Source organism: Portunus trituberculatus, chromosome 6 (genome assembly GCF_017591435.1).
Source record: "Portunus trituberculatus isolate SZX2019 chromosome 6, ASM1759143v1, whole genome shotgun sequence".
Taxonomy (NCBI): domain Eukaryota; kingdom Metazoa; phylum Arthropoda; class Malacostraca; order Decapoda; family Portunidae; genus Portunus; species Portunus trituberculatus.
In genome coordinates, this window is record NC_059260.1 from 3,291,389 (window position 1) to 3,313,888 (window position 22,500).

Below are 22,500 nucleotides of genomic sequence, written 5' to 3' on the forward strand. Positions count from 1 at the left end.
TATTAGCAACATATTTGATAACATACCGTGGTTGAGAAACTAATTAATAGAGTTTTTACTTTAGAACACCTGTAATAATCCGTGTGGCCTTTGAAAACAGTGGTAGTGAAAGACGAAACCACTCTGAATACGTGTGTATGTAAGTGTGTAGGTGGTGGTGGTGGTGGTGGTGGTGGTGGTGGTGATATTATGAAGGAATATTGCTAGCGGCAGTAAGGTCTGGTGAGATGCTGAATTGGTGTACCTGTGTTTGTTTGTGTGTGTGTGTGTTTTGGGGTGTTTTGGGGGTGTTTTTGTGGTGTTTTGGTGGTGTTTTGAAGGTGTTTTGAGTGTTTGCATTGTAGGGGATGTATTTGTGTGTTTTGAGAGGGTTTTGGTGGTGTTTTGGTGGTGTTTTGGTGTGTTTTGGTGGTGTTTTGAGAGTGTTTGCATTGTAGGGGTGTATTTGTGTGTTTTGGTGGTGTTTTGGTGGTGTTTTGGTGGTGTTTTAAGGGTGTTTTGAGTGTTTGCATTGTAGGGGTGTATTTGTGTGTTTTGAGAGTGTTTTGGTGGTGTTTTGAGGGTGTTTTGAGTGGTGTTTTGATGGTGTTTTGAGTGTTTGCATTGTAGGGGTTTATTTGTTTGTTTTGAGGGTGTTTTGAGTGTTTGCATTGTAAGTGTGTGTGTGTGTGTGTGTGTGTGTGTGTGTGTGTGTGTGTGTGTGTGTGTGTCCTCCTCGGTAAACAGTGCGCTCCCAATAACTGTTCAATAGAGACTGTCCTTCCTAACCCAACTTTCCTATATGCACATCTATCTCTCCCATTAAAATATTTGCATGCCAATTTTTGTACGTTTTGTTTTTCTTCTCAATTTTCTGTTTTCTTATTCTCTGTTTTCGTCTTCCTTCTCGTCTGCTTCCCTTTATCCTCCTCCTCCGGCTCGTTTTCTTCTTCTTCCTCCTCCTCCTCCTCCTCTTCTTCTCCCTCCTCTTCCTCTTCCTCCTCTAACTGTTCTGTCTTTCCCTTCTTCCTTTCTTCCTTCGAATGTTCGTTTCCTCATCCGCTTCTATCCTCCTCCTCCTCCTCCTCCTCCTCCTCCTCCTCCTCCTCCTCCTCCTCCTCCTCCTCCTCCTTCTCCTCCTCCTCCTTTTGTTATGTATTTATTTTTTTTCCTGCCTGCCTGTCTGCCTGCCTTTCCTCCTTCCTTCCTTCCTTCCTTCCTTCCTTCCTTCCTTCCTTTGCTTTGATCACGATTATTCCTTTCCTCTCCCTCCTCCCTCCGTTGTTTCCCTTCCTCCTCCTCCTCCTCCTCCTCCTCCTCCTCCTCCTCCTCCTCCTCCTCCTCCTCCTCCTCCTCCTCTTCTATTGTTATATACTTACCGTAACCTGAGAGAGAAATAATACACACACACACACACACACACACACACACACACACACACACACACACACACACACACACACACACACACACACACACACAGTAAAGGAGGAAAGGAAAGAGAAATTACTTTTTTTTGTCTCTTTTCACTAAATTTGTGTCTTCGTGTTTTCTTGTTTTGTTTTTATTTTTTTTTGCGTTAATTTTGTTTCTCCTTTACCTGTTTAATTAATTCCATCGTGTTTACCTGAAGCTCATCTCTCGTTTTCTTTGATTTTTTTTCCCTTTTCTTCCCTTTTTTGGTTATTTTGGTCAGTTTTATAGAATTTGGAAATATTTCACCGTTGTTGTTGTTGTTGTTGTTGTTGTTGTTGTTATTCTATTTTCATCATTATCATCATCATTATCGTCTTCCTCTTCTCTTTATCCTTATGGTTTCATTTCCATATTTTATCTCTAATCTTTCTCTCCACATTCTTCTCTTCCTCTCATTTATTCCTCTTTCTCTTTGTTCCTTTTCTTTATTGTCTCTTCTTCTTCTTCCTTAACATCTTTATTTATTCCGCCTCTCCTTATTTTCACTTTTTCTGACTCTGCTAATTACCAGAGAGAGAGAGAGAGAGAGAGAGAGAGAGAGAGAGAGAGAGAGAGAGAGAGAGAGAGAGAGAGAGAGAGAGAGAGAGAGCATATGTTTGAATCCTACCGCTGCCACCAATGTATGAGTGTGTGTGTGTGTGTGTGTGTGTGTGTGTGTGTGTGTGTGTGTGTGTGTGCGTGTGTGCGCGCGCGCGTGTCCGTTTTTCCTCCTCATTTACGTACACATCCTGAGGGCTCACTTGGAAATCGGGGGTTTAATTAAAACTTAAAGGTCTCCCCTTAAAGCCATTCTCTCTCTCTCTCTCTCTCTCTCTCTCTCTCTCTCTCTCTCTCTCTCTCTCTCTCTCTCTCTCTCTCTCTCTCTCTCTCTCTCTCTCTTTCATTTGTTTAGTTATGTGTCTGTTTTCCTATTTATCTATGTTTGTTTATCTATTTATCTATTGATGTATTTACTGATCTTTCTTTCTATCTATGTCTGTCTGTCTATCTACCAACTTACATCTATCTTTCTGTATCTCTGTCTGTCTATTTGTCTGTCTCCTTAACTGTATGCGTAACTTTGCCTGTCTGTTTAGCTGGTTGATTATCTACACACACACACACACACACACACACACACACACACACACACACACACAGAGAGAGAGAGAGAGAGAGAGAGAGAGAGAGAGAGAGAGAGAGAGAGAGAGAGAGATGAGAGATGAGAGACGGTATAGTACTCACGGGGGATCCACACACACACACACACACTTGGGGTCACGGATAACTTCTCTCACATGTAAATTTGATCTCAACGTCCCCTGGTGAGCGCTCCCGTAAGTCTTGGTCGTTTACAGCTTAAGAGGAGGAGGAGGGAGGAAGGAGGAGGAGGAGGAGGAGGAGGAGGAGGAGGAGGAGGAGGAGGAGGAGGAGGAGGAGGAGGAAGGAGGGCAGTGAAGATGAAAGCTAAGAGGATCACAGAGGAACACAAAGCAACACATTAAAGTATATTGAGTCCCAGCATGTGATATAAAAGATAGTAAAAATGAAGGCTTCTCCCCACCTCCCCCCAACCTCACGCTAGGAAGAAAAAAACACTAAATACTGGGAAAAAAAAAAGTTCGGGGAAGTTTTGTAAGAGAGATGAGAATGAGATTGCTACTCGTGTCCCGTGCATTGCTTCAGTCAAGTGGTGTTTTGTATTCAAGTGAGTCTGTTTTAATCGCTGTTCGCTGACATTGGACGGCACTTCAACTCGGTCAAAAAAGAATGTTGAATTTTTCGTCTATTCAAAAACGCTTTGGTCTCTCCCCGTGACAGTTTTCCAAGGCCACAGAGACGACTAGGTGAGTTTTGAAGCCAGTTTCTCTTAATAATCTAGAAATCTTGCCACTCCATCACCGGAACCATAAAAATACCCTTAAAAAGACCTGAACAAAAACTGAAACATTTGGGAAGTAGTGATAGTGAGAGACCTAAGGGTTTAAAAGTACAGGCCTTTTATGCGACTGACGTGTTGTCTTGTGTTGCGTTGTGTTGCAAACGATATTGCAAGATACACAACCCTCGTATTCAGAAACGCCTTTTTTCTCTCACCGTGACATTTTTCCAAGGCCTCAGATGCGAAGCTGAGTTTTCAAGCGTTTCTCTTAGTAAACTAGAAATTTTGCCAGTCCACCACCGGAACCATAAAAATACCCTTAAAAACATGAGTATCTTCAACTAAAGCCTTTGGAAAGTAGTGATGGAGAGAGAGCAAAACCTTTAACCCATTCAGTACTGGGACACATTTTACCTTGAGATTTGTGTACAGTTAGACCATTTTATTGACATTACGAAGGGTTTATGGAGGTCAAAAGATTGATGGCCAAAGTCTTTACTATTCAAATCCACACATGAATTTCCGAAGCTGTATAAAGTCACTATATAATAAGCAGAATGAATATCGAAACGCGTCATGGTACTGAAGGAGTTAAGAACACTGGACTTGTGCTGTTGACGTGTTGTGTTGTGTTGTGTTGCTAGCGGTATGGCAAGATTCACAGCCCCGTTACTGCTTTCATTACGGGATACAGTTTACAATACTCCAGGACAAGTATGTAAAGAGAGAAGTATGAAATTTGTACCGCTGAGGATATTATAACACTCACTGCCCAGTTACCTCTCACATTGCTACATTTAATTCATAATACAAAAAAAAAAAAAAAAAATGTATTGTCTTTATAAGCAGAGAGAAGTATGAAGTCTAAGTGGTTTTAAGTTACTCAAAGGTGGTATTGGTAACGACACTACAAGATTCACAGCGCAGTCTTCTCTTTTACTCACCTATACAATTCACAACACACGGAGAAAGGTATGACATCTTTAACCCTTTCAGCACTGGGACGCATTTATACCGAGTTTTGGGTGTGATTTGACGATTTTATTTACATAGAGAGAGAGAGAGAGAGAGAGAGAGAGAGAGAGGTCAGAAGATTAATGGCCAGAGTCTTCACTGTTTTAATCACCCACATAAAGTTTCTGAAGGTGTATAAAATCACCCAAGAGTAAGAAGATAAATATGGAAACACGTCATGGTATTGAAGAATGAAGCATCTATTGCATATAAAGCCATAAAAGATATATAGTTTTGAGATTCTAGTCAGTAAAATGTTCTGAGGTGACTAGAAAACGAGGAAATATTGAAAGTAAGAATTGAATAAAGATGTGGAGTGAAAGGGTTAAGAGAGAACGTAATATTGATTTGACGGATATCTTGTGCAAAATACTCATTAAGTGATCACCCGCATGAATGTTGTGAAGTCCATTGAATATTCTAGACACTTCCCTGGCACTAACACGTCTCGCTTCCTTCGTCTTGACAGCACAAGTAAATAATCTCACGAGGTCTTTGTCTCATAAATACTTCCCAGCCGAGTCACCGTCTTAGATCCTCCACTCTGTACACTTGCTACCATCTCACCACTTGCACCATGGGACCAAAAACCCACACGGTGCCATTGAAAAAAGCACAGGTTAGGTTAGGTTAGTCTGGTTAGGTGAGGTTAACTTGACCACCAAGGAACCAAACCACCACACACAACCTTTAAAGACAAGTTAGGTTAGGGGGTTAAGATACCATAGAACCAAACCATTAGAAAACCATTAAAAACACAGATTAGGTTTGGTTAATCACTAAAACACCATTAAAAGACTATTTATATTAGTCAAGGCATCATTAGACCAAACCATTAGAGAACCATTAAAAAACACAGATTAGGTTTGATTAATCACTAAAAACACCATTAAAAGACACTATTTAGATTAGTCAAGGCATCATTAAACCAAATCATTAGAGAACCATTGAGAAACACTAAGGTTAGGTTAGATTAGGTTAGGTCACTTTGCATACTATATCCTACTGCAGGTGTGTGTATTAAAAGTCACGCAGTCAGGCCAGTACAGGTGTGTATAGAGGTAGTCACACATTAAATCAATCAGTATTTTTACGAATCAAGACTACCATTTATTGATTTCTCTCTTCCAACTCCTCAGAGACGTAACACAAGCAGGAGGAAGAGGAAGAGGAAGACGAGGAGGAACAGGAAGAGGAGAGTAAGAGGAGGAGGTAATGATTCTACTGACGGAGGAAGAATGGTTTGAGGCAAGGGATTCAGGCTAAGCAGAAGGAGGAGGAGGAGGAGGAGGAGGAGGAGGAGGAGGAAGAGGGGTAGGACCTGGATTGCCTGGGAAGAAACACCAAAAGAAAGAAGAGATTGATAAAAAGGGAGATAAAAAGGAAGAAAGGAGCAGGAAGAAGAGCACGACGAGGAAGAAGAGGAGGAGGAGGAGGAGAAGAAAGAGGAGGTATTGCTTGTATTGGCGTGGCTTCGAGAGAGAGAGAGAGAGAGAGAGAGAGAGAGAGAGAGAGAGAGAGAGAGAGAGAGAGAGAGAGTGAGAGTGAGAGTGGTGGACAATGTTGTTGTTCCAAAATTACAGTTTAATATACTTTTACTGGTATTTTTATTTATCTTGTTATTCATTTACTTACCCACGTGTGTGTGTGTGTGTGTGTGTGTGTGTGGGTTTATCATGTTACGTTCTCATGTCTTTAATGCAACACGCGCGCACACACACACACACACACACACACACACACACACACACACACACACACACACACACACACACACACACACACACACACACACACTGAATCTCTCTCTCTCTCTCTCTCTCTCTCTCTCTCTCTCTCTCTCTCTCTCTCTCTCTCTCTCTCTCTCTCTCTCTCTCTCTTCCTTTCTCAATCACTGCCTCATCCACCTCCTCCTCCTCCTCCTCCTCCTCCTCCTCCTCCTCCTCCTCCTCCTCCTCCTCCTCCTCCTCCACCTCCTCTTCCTCCTCCTCCTCCACATTTCCTTCACCTTCCTCGAGGTAAAGGGTCTTAAATGTCACACAAACACCATTTCTCACTACCAGGAAAAGAGGGGTCTCTCTCTCTCTCTCTCTCTCTCTCTCTCTCTCTCTCTCTCTCTCTCTCTCTCGTAGAATTTTAGTATTATAGTTGTAACGTTGTTTGTGAGAGAGAGAGAGAGAGAGAGAGAGAGAGAGAGAGAGAGAGAGAGAGAGAGAGTTCAAAGGGCTCTAAACATAAAGGCATTTAGAAATAAGCTCGGAGAGTCCATTTCCTGTCCAGTGTATGGGAGGAGGAGGAGGAAGAGGATGAGGAGGAGGAGGAAGAAGAAGAGGAGGAGGAGGAAGAAGGGGACAAGAGGCACAATTGACCTTAAATGGACATGTTTTGTGGCGAGGAGAAAATGAGGAGGGGAGAGAGAGAGAGAGAGAGAGAGAGAGAGAGAGAGAGAGAGAGAGAGAGAGAGAGAGAGAGAAAATATATATATACATTTTCTTTATTTGTCTCGCTCGCATTTGCAAGTGGTATGAAATGAGGAAAGAAATGATGTGTGTGTGTGTGTGTGTGTGTGTGTGTGTGTGTTTGTGGTGGGAGAGAGAGGAGGAGGAGGAGGAGGAGGAGGAATAGGAAAAGGAAGAGGAAGAGGAAGAGGAAAGGAAGAAAGGAAGGTATGTAAAGAGATAGTGTGAATATTAGAGAGAGAGAGAGAGAGAGAGAGAGAGAGAGAGAGAGAGAGAGAGAGAGAAAGCAAGCAAGCAAGCAAGCAATGTAGCACTTTCTTGAATACCACTCTCTCTCTCTCTCTCTCTCTCTCTCTCTCTCTCTCACTTCAAGGAGAACTGCCCGTCAGACTGTCACACCTGACTGAACACACTGCACGGAGCGGTCACCAGTCAGCCAGTCAGTCAATCAGTCAGTCAGTCAGTCAGTCAACCAGTCAGTCATCCTAGTCAATCAGTCAGTCAGTCAGTTAGTCAGTCAGCCAGTCACTCAGTCAGTCAGTCAGCCAGTCATTCACTTTGTCAGTCAGTCAATCAGTCATTCTAGTTAATCAGTCAGTCAGTCAGTCAGTCTTCCACAGTCGCACACACACACACACACACACCCGGCAGCTCAGTGGTTAGAGCGCTGGCTCCACAAGCCAGAGGACCGGGGTTCGATTCCCCGGCCGGGTGGAGATATTTGGGTGTGTCTCCTTTCACGTGTAGCCCCTGTTCACTGTTCACTGTTCACTGTTCAGTGTTCACCTAGCAGTGAGTAGGTACGGGATGTAAATCAAGGAGTTGTGACCTTGTTGTCCCGGTGTGTGGTGTGTGCCTGGTCTCAGGCCTATCCGAAGATCGGAAATAATGAGCTCTGAGCTCGTTCCGTAGGGTAACGTCTGGCTGTCTCGTCAGAGACTGCAGATCAAGCAAACACACACACACACCTGGAGAGAGAGAGAGAGAGAGAGAGAGAGAGAGAGAGAGAGAGAGAGAGAGAGAGAGAGAGAGAGAGAGAGAGAGAGATCAATGGGATAATGCTTTTGAGTTCGGCAGCACAAATGGAAATTTTAAGTAGGGAGGGGAATGAAGTGGTTCTGAAGGCTGGTTTTTATTTTTTTCCTCTAATGTCCTGTTCGTATTTACCTGCCAATTACAGAGTACACTTTTCAGAGAGAGAGAGAGAGAGAGAGAGAGAGAGAGAGAGAGAGAGAGGGAGAGGGAGAGCGGGCCTATATTTTTAATCACATCCTCTTTAAAGGTGTTTTTAAGGTTCTAGTGACAAATGGAATCTATCTTTGCATTATGAACCTCTTCAGTACCATGACGCGTTTCCATATTCACTTTGCTTACTATTTGGTGAATTTATACAGCTTCAGAAACTCACGTGAGGGATTTAAATACTGGAGACTTTGGCCATTAATCTTCTGACCTCCTTAGACCTTTCCTAATGTGCATACAATCGTTTAATCACACCTAAGACTCAAGGTAATAAATGCGTCCCAGTACTGAAGGGGCTAATAGAGAAATAGTATTGTGAACCAGGACAGTCATCTTTGCGACCTTAACAAACTGTCGTAATGAGAGAACAGAGCGTTTCCGAGTAAGGATCAGAGAGAGAGAGAGAGAGAGAGAGAGAGAGAGAGAGAGAGAGAGAGAGAGAGAGAGAGAGAGAGAGAGAGAATGTGTGTTAATCTAGATATATGGGTATGTGAATTTTAACAGCAAAGACTAAAATGATGAGAGAGAGAGAGAGAGAGAGAGAGAGAGAGAGAGAGAGAGAGAGAGAGAGAGAGAGAGAGAGAGAGAGAGAGAGAGAGAGAGAGAGAGAGAGAGAGAGAGAGACTAAGAAAAAGGAAGAACATTAGAGAGACAGACAGATAGATAGATAGATAGATAGATAGATAGATAGATAGAGAGAGAGAGAGAGAGAGAGAGAGAGAGAGAGAGAGAGAGAGAGAGAGAGAGAGAGAAAAAGAAGAAAAAGAAAATAACATTAATAAAAGAGAAAATAGGAAAAAAATGAAATGAAAAATGGAAAAGAAAAAAAAAAGAAATGGTGATATTTTGGGAAGGGATGGTGAGAGTGAGAGGGGGAAGAGGAAAAGGAGAGAGAGAGGGAGAGGGGAGAGAGGGAGGGGAAAAAAGAGGGGAGAAAGTGACTATTTGGCAACGTTGCATGAAAAGTAGTTGCCAACCTTGTTACGTAAGAATTGCATTATAGTCTCTCTCTCTCTCTCTCTCTCTCTCTCTCTCTCTCTCTCTCTCTCTCAGTTTAAGTAGTTTCCCGTCAATTACATTTTTTTATCATCCTCTTTTTTTTCTTTTATTTTGCTCTCGACTTTTATGCCTTCTCTCTCTCTCTCTCTCTCTCTCTCTCTCTCTCTCTGATTTCTTTATCTTTCAATTTTCTTTCTCTTTTTTATCATCCTTTTATTATTTCTTTCTCACTAAAAGGCGAAGGAAAAGAAGAAAAGAAAGAGGAGGAGGAGGAGGAGGAGGAGGAGGAGGAGGAGGAGGAGGAGGATTAAGAACAAAAGGAATGGGAAGAATAAGAGATAATAAAGAGAAAAGAAAGATAGAAGAGTCGTGTATTATAATCAGGAGGAGAGAGAGAGAGAGAGAGAGAGAGAGAGAGAGAGAGAGAGAGAGAGAGAGAGAGAGAGAGAGAGAGAGAGAGAGAGAGAGAGAAAATTTAAAGAAAAGAAGGTGGAGGAGGAAATGAAAAGAAAATATATTATACATTGGTCCTTTTCAAGCGACGCACACACACACACACACACACACACACACACACACACACACACACACACACACACACACACACACACACACACTCTCTCTCTCTCTCTCTCTCTCTCTCTTTCACACACACACCTGTAGCAATATTTACATTTCTCCTCCTCCTCCTCCTCCTCATCCTGTTGCACCTTCATCTCCTTTTCCTCTTCCTCCTCCTCCTCCTCCTCCTCCTCCTACTCTTCGTCTTTCATCTCCTCTTCCTCATCCTCTTCTACATATATTAGAAAGCCACGGTAGATTACGCTTGGGAGACGTACCTCTACACACACACACACACACACACACACACACACACACACACACACACACACACACACCACATCACACAGAGTTGAATTAGAAAGTCAAAGAGGCAAGGGAAATGAAAGTAAAAGCGAATAGGAGAATGGGAAATTACAATAGAACACAAGATTGCAAAGACGAAGATAAGAACAGATAACAAAAACTCTTATTCTGGTTCTTTGTTATTGCAGGGACGAAGATAAGAACTGATAACAAAAACACTTCTCTTTATTTGTTATTCGTTATTTTTTTTCACAACAACAAGAATGGCTGGCTGATAATCATGAGAGGAGAAGAATAAAGTAGGGATTTAAAAAGAGATAGGAGAGGATAAGATATGAGATGTGAGTGAAACAGTCTTAGCAATCGGTGACTTTCAAAGACTATGCAATTGGTGATGATAGGGAGTGGGAATAATGAGGCAGGTGTTGTAGAGATGGAGTTCCACAAATAAGATTGAGAACTTCTGGCACCGTACATTACTTTTCTTGCGTCTTTCTCGTGTTTGTTTTCTATCCAATTAGATCTCCCAGCCAAGGGGATGCACTAATGACGTAAATTCCAGTAAAATGAAAAACGAGACGAAGGAAAAAGGAACTGATCCAATACTAATGATAAATTGCTACTCTTTAGTCAGATCAGAGGGAGACTATAGCTGTGTAACATATAAATAACACACACACACACACACACACACACACCTCTACCTTTCCTGTCTCTTGGTTAGGTAAGTATTTGGTATGTTCTATTATGTAATGCAGCTCTTAGTCGTTATTCAGCCCAGCCTCTGACACTTCCATTACCGCCAATCTGTTATCATCTACCGACCAACTGACCAGCTGACGTTTTGAGGATCGCTAGACCAGATATTCAGTGTTCATGAAGCCGAGAACACCGCTTTGTTCATTTTAACCCCCTTCAGTACTGGAGCACAATTTTACCTTCAGATTTGTGTACGATTAAAGCATTTTATTGACATTAGGAAGGGTCTATGGAGGGCAGAAGATTAATGGACATAGTCTTCACTATTTTAATCTCCCACATAAGTTTCTGAAGCTGTATAAAATCACTAAATAGTCACCAGAATGAATATAGAAACGCGTCATGGTACCGAAGGGGTTAACCTCACTAGAGTATAAGGACTGAGTTTTTGTGTAAGTTTTGTATAGCAGACGACAAAAGCGCTCTCAGTAAAAGTTACTGTGCTTTTCAAATTACCACGCCGTCAGGAAGGAACACAAAGGAAGAAAGAGGAGTTTTTTGTGTATTTTGGGTATATCAGATGTCATTCCGCTATTTTCACACTTTTTCAGACGACAAAAGCTCTCTCAGTAAAAGTTATTATGCTGTTCAAATTATCACGCCGTCAGGAAGGAACACGAAGGAAGATAGAGGATTTTTTTTGTGTATTGTGGGTAAACCAAATGCCATTCATGTCTCTCGCTGTCTTCTACCACTGTTTTCACGTTGCCTACTCCCCTGATCTTGCTAACTACATGTCTCCCCTCCTCTAGCGCCTGGTACCCTCTCCTGCTGTCTTTTATCGCTATTTTCACACTACCTGCACCCCAGATCTTGCTAAATACATGCCTCCCCTTCTCTAGTGGCTTCACTGTACAGGGCTACCTACTTTCTTTTATCCTATTCTGTCCATCTCTCTGATGCAAGAGTTAATCAATACTCATAAGCTTTCATCACTCTCACTGAAAACTCTGGAATTCCCTGCGTGTATGTGTGTGTGTGTGTGTGTGTATTTTTTCGTTTTCCCTCTAGATGTGAGTGAGTGTTAATACTGATTTATAGATTAACATTCTCACTATGACGTTTCTCTGACCTTCACATCCTTGTCTGTGAGCGATGTGGATGTAGGATTAGTATTGTTGTCATCATAGCACAAGTGGCAATAATGTAATGAAATGCGTCATGGTAGGGGGAATGAAGGGAAGGAGGAAAGGAGGGAATAAATGAGGAAGGGAAGAGGAGAGAAGGATAGAGGGAAGGAAACAGAAGGATGAAAAGTAGATTGGAGGAAAGTGACCTAGGTAAGGATGTAGGGAAAAGAAGGAAAAAAATGAAAAGAAGGAAGGAAAGGAAGGAAGAGAGAGAAAAATTATTAGATAAGAGTGGAGGAAATATTAGGATGATTCTCTCTCTCTCTCTCTCTGTAACCCTCACACTACCTACCCTTACACACACACACACACACACACACACACACACACACAACCTCAAAAGTATTAAACTTAAATTGTTATGCTAATAGGATGTGGTGGGAGGGGAAAGAGGGGAGGAGGAGGAGGGGCGAGATTAAATTGAGGGGTAGAAGAGGGAATAAGGGAGAGTGGAGAGAGAGAAGGGGTAAGGGGAGGTGATGTTTTGTTGACTTGGGGGTTGTTTAAAAATGTGGGCATAGGGAATGTTGATTTTTTTTTTTTTTTTTTTTTTATTTGTGTGTGTGTGTGTGTGTTTGTTATTTTGTGACTTGCTTTCCCTGGAGGAGGAGGAAGAGGAGGAGGAGGAGGAGGAGGAGGAGGAGGAGGAATAATAATAATAATAATAATAATAATAATAATAATAATAATAATAATAATAATGATAATAATGATAATAATGATAATAATAATGATAATAATAATAATAGTAAGAAGAAGAAGAAAAGAAAAGAATAGAAAAAGATAAAGAAGAAGAAGAAAAGCCGAAGAAAAAAAAGAAGAAAAAAGAAGAAAAAGAAGAATAAGAATAATAATAGTAAGAAGAAGAAAATAAAAATTAAAAGAATAGAAAAAATAGAAAAGAAAAGAAGAAGAAAAGGAGAAGAAAAAAAAGAAGAAGAAGAAGAAGAAGAAGAAGAAGAAATGAAAAAAATATGAACATGAAAGCAAAGTTAGAAAATGCGCAAAGAACGAGAGAGAAAGAGAGAGAGAGAGAGAGAGAGAGAGAGAGAGAGAGAGAGAGAGAGAGAGAGAGAGAGAGAGAGAGAGAGAGAGAGAGAGAGACTGCAATCACTCTCGTATTTTGTGCCGCGTGTATGACCTTATAGCAGTATCCAGTTTTAATGGAAAATATAATGAATTCAATTACAGAAGTGTGTGTGTGTGTCGGGCGGGGCTGGGTGGGGCGGGGCGGGGCGGGACGTAGCGGGACGTAGCGGGGCGGGGCTGGGTAGTGAATTTGTGAGCCAGTGTATTTAAGAGAGAGAGAGAGAGAGAGAGAGAGAGAGAGAGAGAGAGAGAGAGAGAGAGAGAGAATCAATTACATCTAAATATAGAAAAGAAAACGTGAATTTGATAAAGAAAAGGTAAAAAATAGATACTGAAGAGAGAGAGAGAGAGAGAGAGAGAGAGAGAGAGAGAGAGAGAGAGAGAGAGAGAGAGAGAGTAAAAGTACAGATATACAAATATGAAACAAAACAAAGGAGGCAAAATATTCATAAAGGTGGGAAATGCATTACTAGAGAGAGAGAGAGAGAGAGAGAGAGAGAGAGAGAGAGAGAGAGAGAGAGAGAGAGAATCATATTTCTGTCCTTTTTCTTTCATTAATATATTTCCTCTTCGTATATCTACCTTGTTTCATATTTACATTCTGCCTTTCATTTTTATTATATTTTCATCATAAACTTATCATTTTTTCGATATATATATTTTTTAATTTCCTTTCTGTTTTAACTCCTACATTCATTAATTCTTGTATAACTTCTTTTTCCATCTAATTTCTCAAAACTTTTCTATTCTCCTTTCATCACATTTCCTTCATATTCCACGTTTATGTTAATTTCCTCTAAATCATCCTTTTTTCCCTCTTTCTCCAACATTTTTATTTAATTTCCTTTTACATCCATCATTTTCTTCACCGCTGCTGCAAATTATCAGAGAGAGAGAGAGAGAGAGAGAGAGAGAGAGAGAGAGAGAGAGAGAGAGAGAGAGAGAGACAGGAGAAAGACAGAGTATGAGAAAGAATAAGATAGAGATAAAAAGAGAAAGAAAGAAAAGACAGAGATAGAGAGATGAAAAAGATAGAAAGAGAGAGATAGAGATAGAGAGAGAGAGAGAAAGAGAAAATAAAGATAATAAAAATAAATATGAGACAAGTGAACAAGTGAAGATGATAATTACACACGTGAGATAGAGATAAAGAGAGAGAGAGAGAAAGAGAGAAAAAAATAGAGAAAGAAAAAAAATAACAATAAATTAAAGAGACGAGTGAAAAATACAGGTAATTCTGTTAATAATAATAATAATAATAATTGCAAAGGAAGCAAGAGTTAATAGTTTCTCTAATGTTAGTAGCTTGTAATTACCAGTCTAGTTATTATATGTCTGTCTGTCTGTCTGTATGTGTGTGTGTGTGTGTGTGTGTGTGTTCGTGTGTTCGTGTGTGTGTGTATGTATGTTCTGATTGATGTTTGTTTGTTTGGATACGATACGGAGTGTGGCGTTTGTATGAGAGAGAGAGAGAGAGAGAGAGAGAGAGAGAGAGAGAGAGAGAGAGAGAGAGAGAGAGAGAGAGAGAGAGAGAGAGAGAGAGAGAGAGAGAGAGAGAGAGAGAGGCAGAGGCAGAGTGAGAGTGTTTGTGTTATAAATTTTTATTATTTTCACCTAATATTCTCTCTCTCTCTCTCTCTCTCTCTCTCTCTCTCTCATGTATGTACAATATATTTATTTTTCTGGCACACTTTTTTTTTTTTTTTCCAATCACTTATTTTGTGGTCAATTTCAGTTTTACCTTCCCCCCTCCTCTCTCTCTCTCTCTCTCTCTCTCTCTCTCTCTCTCTCTCTCTCTCTCTCTCTCTCTCTCTCGCTCTGGCTCGCTCTCTCATTCTCTCCACCCATTTATTGCCATCATTATGAGTTTCGCTGACGGGGTGAAAAATGTTTCTCTTTGTAAGTATATTTATTAGGGGAATTATGCTTCCATTTATGTGTTTGGTGATTATATGGTGCCGTTCACTCCTCACTGCTGAATAAATTGTACCGTCGTTTTGCCCTTCAATGCTTTTATTTCCTCGTTCATTTTGCGTGCTGGTTGATTTACTGGATTAAGTTTGGTTATGTTTGGTTAGGTTAGGTTAGGTTTGGGTCCTATGCTTGCTTGATTTCTTAGGTTAAGTTAGTTTAGTTTAGGTTAGGTTAGGTTAGGTTAGGTTAGGTTAGGTTAGGTTAGGTTAGGTTAGGTTAGGTTAGGTTAGGTTAGGTTAAGTTAGTTTAGGTTAAGTTAGGTTTGGTTAAGTTAGATTAGGTTAAATTAGATTAGTTTAAGTTAGATTAGGTTAGTGGTCAGTTAGTCAATCAGTCTTAGTGAAGAGAGAGAGAGAGAGAGAGAGAGAGAGAGAGAGAGAGAGAGAGAGAGAGAGAGAGAGAGAGAGAGAGAGAAATATTACTTGAAATTAATGAAAACTTGAGTCCTTTTTGATGTCCGTTATTTACTCAGTCATTTTATTTCAGTCTAAATCAGTCAGGTCACCCAGTTAGTCAGTCCCTCAGTCAGCAAGTCAGGTAGTCACTCAATCAGTCAATTAGTCACCAACACTTCCAGCCACTCACCTCACCCACTCACAACCCTGTAACTCCTTCTCCTCCTCCTCCTCCTCCTCCTCCTCCTACTCCTCTCTAAACGATTGAGAGTCAGAAGATACATGCAAGACTCACGCACTCACTCACTCACTTACACACTCACTCACACACACTCACTCACACACACACTCACTCCACCATCACAAGACCTTTGATTCCCAGTATTTCAGATATTCCCGCCATTCCAAGAATTCTGCCAGCCTGTGAGATCAGTATTACAGAGAGAGAGAGAGAGAGAGAGAGAGAGAGAGAGAGAGAGAGAGAGAGGGAGGGAGGGACGCGTATGGATGAAAGAATGAGTAATTAAGTGACCATTAGAGAGAGAGACAGAGAGAGAGAGAGAGAGAGAGAGAGAGGTTTCACTTTTTTCCTATTTTCTCTCCCTTCTCCTTCGTTCCCTCTTGTTCCCCTCTCCTCTTTTCCCTCCCCCTCTCTACTCTTTCCTCTCCCGTCAAGGCAAGCAACACTCCACACTCCAGCCTCTCTCACTCTCTCTCTCTCTCTCTCTCTCTCTCTCTCTCTCTCTCTCTCTCTCTCTCTCTCTCTCTTCGTGTCACGCGCAGGGGTATGGTAATGAGATGCTGTCCACCTTGCGATGGCGCGTGGGAGGGAGAGAGAGTGGGAGAGAGAGAGGGAGAGGGAGAGGGAGAGTGAAGGAGAGAGTAGAATAGAATGTTTTGTTTATTTTGCTGAGTGACACGAACAGCAGCAGCAATAGTACCAATAGCAGCAGCAGCAATGACAACAACAACTGCAATGACAAAACAAACATTAATAATAACACAACAACAACAACAACGATGACAACAACAATATCAGCAATTTAACTCATTTTACTACTACTACTACTACTACTACTACTACTACTACTACTACTACTACCACCACCACCACCACCACCACCACCACTATTAACATCTCAAAAAACCCCTTTAGTAAAATCTGAATAAATGACCACATAATCCCTCTCTCTCTCTCTCTCTCTCTCTCTCTCTCTCTCTCTCTCTCTCTCTCTCTCTCTCTCTCTCTCTCTCTCAGGGTTAGGTAAGACTTTCAAAGGTAATGGTGATGGAAGGATCACAGGAAGGAGGAGGAGGAGGAGGAGGAGGAGGAGGAGGAGGATTGCGATGAGCTTATCAAAGAATTGTTGATCTGTTTTTCTTCATTGGGAAAAGTAAGCTTGTTTTTCTATATGTCTTTGGTGTATGTGTGTGTGTGTGTGTGTGTGTGTGTGTGTTTGATTACTGATATTTTATTTATTTAGTTTTGTAGAGAGAGAGAGAGAGAGAGAGAGAGAGAGAGAGAGAGAGAGAGAGAGAGAGAGAGAGAGAGAGAGAGAATATCAGTCAGTCAGTCAGTTATTCAAAAGAAGATATATCACAGTTTTCACACGTACATTTAATCTCTCTCTCTCTCTCTCTCTCTCTCTCTGTCTCTCTCTCTCTGATCAATGACACATATTTTTCACTTTCATCTATCGGTCAGCATTGATTTATTCACAGTTTTTTTTCAATGGTATTCTAATAGTTTTATCTCGTTGGCATTCTGGATACCGCTCTTTTATTTCCCCTCTTGTTCGAGCGAGTTTACTGAAGCGAGAGTTACGTTGCCAGAGAAGCCGTGGTACAGTGGAACCATGCATGCTTTGGGGTCCGAGGGGTCTCCAAGCGCACGGGTTCGAATCCTGTCCACGGTCCGAGTGTAGGTTGGGCTTCCTCACTCGGGGCAACGGTTTCCTAGCGGGTGGGGTTTGAGAGTACCCCCTTTAGCCCAGAAATTCCCGTGAAAAGCCCACATGGTATAAAAAGAAGGGGCGAGACTCGAGTTACTGTAGGTAGTGAAGGGTGTCATACCGGTGCTTTCTGTTTAGGTGTGGGAAACGTTGTCAAGTGTTAAGAAGGTAATGGGGTAGGTTTTTATGTCATTAGTGATAGAAAGTTGGTAAAGGGGGGGGGGGAATATTACTGTCTATGTTAATTTTATCTCATTTTTTTTTTACTTTTTTTTTCGTGATATCCTCTTCCTACTCAGTTACCCTTCTCTCTCTCTCTCTCTCTCTCTCTCTGACTCGTATTCTCAAACACTTCTCTGCTTCACCTTCACTATTTGAAAAGCCTTTATTTTAAATTACAGGAGTTTTTTTCATGTTTTTACAGTTCTAGGGGCAGAATGACAAGAATTCTACACTAATAACTGGGGAAACACTCTTGAAAATCCCGCTAATCATCTTGGTGGCCTTGGAAAATAATCGATGTGAGAGATCAAAGTGTTTCTGAATACAGGGCTCTCTCTCTCTCTCTCTCTCTCTCTCTCTCTCTCTCTCTCTCGTCTTGGAAGGTTGGGGAGAATTTTTTGTCTCATCACTGTCTATTGTTGTTGTTGTTGTTGTTGTTGTTGTTGTTGTTGTTGTTGTTGTTGTTGTTGTTGTTGTTGTTGTTGTTGTTGTTGTTGTTGTTGTTGTTGTTGCTGCTGCTGCTGTTGTAGTTGTAGTTGTAGTTGTAGTAGTAGTTGTTGTTGTTTTGTAATAGGAAATGTGACTAAAGGCAAGAAGATTGACCCCACAAAAAATCGATTTGAAAAGAACGAAAACAAAAAAAATATTATGAAATGCCTCCTTTCACAACAGTCTCCACAGTGCTTAAGAAACACTGATAAGACCCGTTCCTCTGCACAGTGTCTATAACGAGCCCAGAGAGACAATGGCGGGAGGGGTGCACTATTAATCTAATCACACTCTCTGCAATGAATTAGAGCCGTTACAGTTAACTAATTATACCATTTATGCTAGCTATTATCCTTTCCCACCGTGTATTATATAGCCAACCCTACCTGAGTGTAATTACAGGTAAGGTTACGCTATCAATTACTCAACAGGTAAAGCTATCGATCCTGCACCACAAATAGGGAGTTTAAAAGAGGATAAGATTTTTTTCATAGTGACTGTTACTTGAATCACAAAAATGGCCAAACAAACTCTGTCACAGTAATTAGAGTCCTTTGAAATGTTTGCTCTCTCACCACGACCATTTTGAAAAGCTACAGAGGTGATCAGGTGGGTTTCAAAGACGTTTCTCCGTTAAATAATACATAAATCCTGTTAATATCTCACTAAAACCACAAAAAAAGAGACCGTTTCTTCTTTTAAACGTTTCAATACTGAGACGCATTTTTACTTTATTTTTGGGTACTATTAGATGATTTTATTTTTGCATTAGGAAGGGTCTATGGAAGTCAAAAGAATAATGACCAGAGTTTTTAACCCCTTCAGTACTGGGACACATTTATACCTTGAGATTTGTGGACGATTAGACTATTTTGTTGACATTAGCAAGGGTCTATGGAGGTCAGAATATCAATGGCTACAGTCTTCACTATTTTAATCCCCCACATAAGTTTCTAAGGCTGCAAAAAATCACCAAATAATAAGCAGAATGAATATGGAAACGCGTCATGGTACTCAAGGGGTTAATAATGTAATCCCCACATATGTTTCTGAAGCTATATAAAATCACCAAATAGTAAGTAGATAGCAGAAAGAATATGGAAACGCGTCCTGGTACTGAAGAGATTGATCATACATAAACACGTGTCCTCTCAACTAAAACATATTGAAAGTGAGGAAACGTCACAGAGGTGTTTTAGAATACAGCATTTTTATGAGCCAACAGTAACGAGGGAGGTGTGAGTGAGTGGCAGAGACAGTGGTAACTTCCGCCTTGGTACAGTGGAACCATGCGTGCTTTTGGGGTCCGAGAGGTTTCCAAGGGCACGGGTTCGAATCCTGTCCGCGGTCCGAGTGTAGGTTGGGCTTCCTCACTCGGTGCAACGGTTTCCTAGCGGGTGGGCTTTAAGATAGGAGGTACCACAAAAAGTACCCCCTTTAGCCCAGAAATTCCAGTAAAAAAGCCCACATGGTATAAAAAAAAAATCGATTCCTTGGAGCAGTTTCGAAAATGAACCACTCTGAGATTTGTTACATTGTTTCAAAGTGACTCATTTTTCTGCCTTCTTATTGACCTGTAAAACCTTTCGGGACCAGTGTACCGTCCACTCTCTTGAAAGGAAAACCGAGACGTGATAAATTGTTTCTTCTTAGCCAAAAACAACTGCTTCTCACTGAAAACCATATACCATTACTTCATTATCATAAGGATTTCTCAAATACTTCTCTGCCTCACCTCCACTAATTCAAAAGGCTTTATTTAAGTTTATATTCTTTTTAAGGTATATTTATCGTCCTAAAAGGTAGAGTGGCAACATTTGTACATTATTAACTGGGGAAACACTCTTGATAACTCGGCTAATCCTCTCTGTAGCCTTTGAAAATAATCATGGTGAGAGAGCGATGCGTTTCTGAGCACGGGTCTTTGCTTAAAACCACTGATCTCCATTGAAAGTTATATACCATTCCTTCATAATAACATAACATGACATAAATAATAGGATAACAAAGGGCCACCAGGGCCCATCTAGGTTATCCTGTATCAGTCGCACAGCGACCTCGTCATCAGTACTTAAAGATACACTTACAAGTACACAATACATTATATACTAATTCTAAATATTTGGCCCATTAACAGGGCTAAGTCCTGCAGCGAAATCCTCTACAATCTGTGATCCCCATACATGGGGATCATGTCTTGTTTAACTATAGTAAATTTCTTATAAAAACTATCATGCAGTGCTATACATAATTATAAATCTAATAAATTTAAGTGCTTATCTAATCTGTTTTTAAACATTGTCAAACTAGTGCTATTTACAACCCTCTCTGGCAATGCATTCCAGAAGTCTACCACCCTATGACTAAAGAAATATTTTCTTATATCTAACCTGCAGCCTTGCTTTCTAATCTTCCTGCCATGATTTCTAGTCCTACTTCCTCCTCTAAGGTAAAGAAAGATCTCACATCTATGTAGTTTGTATCTGAGAACATTTTAAATAACTCTATCATATCCCTCTTATACATCTCCTCTCAAATGAAAACATGTTTAATTCCTTTAATCTATCTCTATACTCCAGGCGCTTTAATGCTGGTATCATCCTAGTTGCTCTTCTCTGAACTGCTTCTAACATGTTGATATCCTGCCTATAGTGGGGTGACCAGGCCTGTATGCAATACTCTAAATGGGGCCTAACATAGGAATTATATAAGCTACGCACCACTTCCTTACTTTTATAACTAACATTTCTATTTATAAAACCCAGGATCCTATTTGCCCTATTTCTTGCTTCTAAACATTGCTTTGAAAATTTCATAGTCCTGTCTATCACTACTCCTAAATCCTTTCCTTCCTCTACTGCCTCTAGCCAACATCCCTCCATCTCATAGTTAAAGTTTGTGTTGTCTTTACCTAAATGCATAACCTGACACTTTTAGAATTAAACTCCATCTGCCACCTGTCTGCCCATGCTATCAGCCTGTCCAGGTCTCGTTGTATTCTGTAATTGTCCTTTTCACCCTGTACTGCACATGCTATCTTAGTATCATCTGCAAACTTTGATACTTTGCTACTAATTCCTATATCTAAATCGTTAATGTACACCAAGAAAAGAAGAGGTCCTAGCACTGATCCTTGGGGTACCCCACTAACCACTTCCTTCCACTCAGACATTGCCCCATTTAATACTACTCTCTGTTTCCTATCAGAAAGCCATTCACTATGTTAGGGATATAACGAGAGTGGACAGGTTTAATCCCCTCAGTACCAGGACGTGTTTCCATATTAATTCCGGGTACTATACTATTTCATCCAGCTTCATGAACATACGTGGGGATTAAAATAGTAAAGCCTCTAACCCTTAATCTTCTGACCTCCACTGACCCTTCCTAATAAAATGGTGTAATCGTACCCAAGACTCAAGGTAAAAATGCGTCCCGGTACTGAAGCATTAAGCAGGTGAACGGGAGGCAAGATTCACGCCACTCACTTCTGTATACCACCTCCTTGTGACGCAGGCGAGGCGGTGAAATGAAGCAGCTTACTTTGCCAATAACTCATGCAGCTGTAATTGGGTTTTGGCTAGAGAGAGAGAGAGAGAGAGAGGGAGAGGGAGAGGGAGAGAGGGAGAAGGAGAGAGAGAGTTAGAGAGGGAATTAACACGGAGTCAGGTCTCAGTGTGCATCCCATAATACAGTGTGTTTGTTTGTTTGTGTGTGTGTGTGTGTGTGTGTGTGTGTGTGTGTGTGTGTGTGTGTGTGTGTGTGTGTGTGTTGAAAGGACATGCACACACACACAGTACAAATGGTATTAGCTCCTCCTCCTCCTCCTCCTCCTCCTCCTCCTCCTCCTCCTCCTCCTCTTCCTCCTAATACTACTCCTCCTCCTAATACTACTCCACCTCCTCCTCCATCATGACCTCTTTCACCACCACCACCACGTATTTTTACTACTACTACTACTACTACTACTACTACTACTACTACTACTACTACTACTACTACTACTACTACTACTACCCTCCCTCTCACATCTGTTTCTCCTTTTATAACATCAATATTGCGGTGATAGAGGTGGTAAAGAGAGAGAGAGAGAGAGAGAGAGAGAGAGAGAGAGACTACTTTCCATTATTCTTAAATTAGTAAATGCCTTTATTCTGATTACTCTCTCTCTCTCTCTCTCTCTCTCTCTCTCTCTCTCTCTCTCTCTCTCTCCGTCTGTCTCTTGATGAATATGATTAATTTTGCCATTTGTCTTCACATATAAAAATATTTTCTTTAATTTCATAATGTTTAATTAAATACATGTTTTTGGCTTTTCTCTTTAATTTTCGTGTGAACTTAATTTTGTTGCGAGTAATTTCCTTTTCCATCTCTCTCTCTCTCTCTCTCTCTCTCTCTCTCTCTCTCTCTCTCTTTTCTTCATATTTCATCTGGTCTTTCAGTATTTAATAATTCTGCCTCTTATTTCTTCTCTTCACCTCTCTTTCACATTTTTCCCTCTTCATCTTCTTCTTCTTCTTCTTCTTCTCCTTTTCTCTCGTTCACTTTTTCCCAGTTTCCTTCTCCCCACCGTAAAGTATTTCATTATTTTCT

The 22,500-nt window shown here is 40.9% G+C and overlaps 1 long non-coding RNA gene across 3 annotated transcripts in view; it reads left to right on the forward strand.

The window, feature by feature from the left end:
- LOC123517574 overlaps positions 1-5,780 on the forward strand; it is a 21,090-nt gene extending 15,310 nt beyond the window's left edge. For all 3 annotated transcript variants that reach the window (XR_006678495.1, XR_006678493.1, XR_006678494.1), the window contains exon 4: positions 5,470-5,780. This is a non-coding gene — a long non-coding RNA (uncharacterized LOC123517574). The remainder of the gene's footprint in view (positions 1-5,469) is intronic.
- The last annotated feature ends 16,720 nt before the right edge of the window (positions 5,781-22,500 follow it).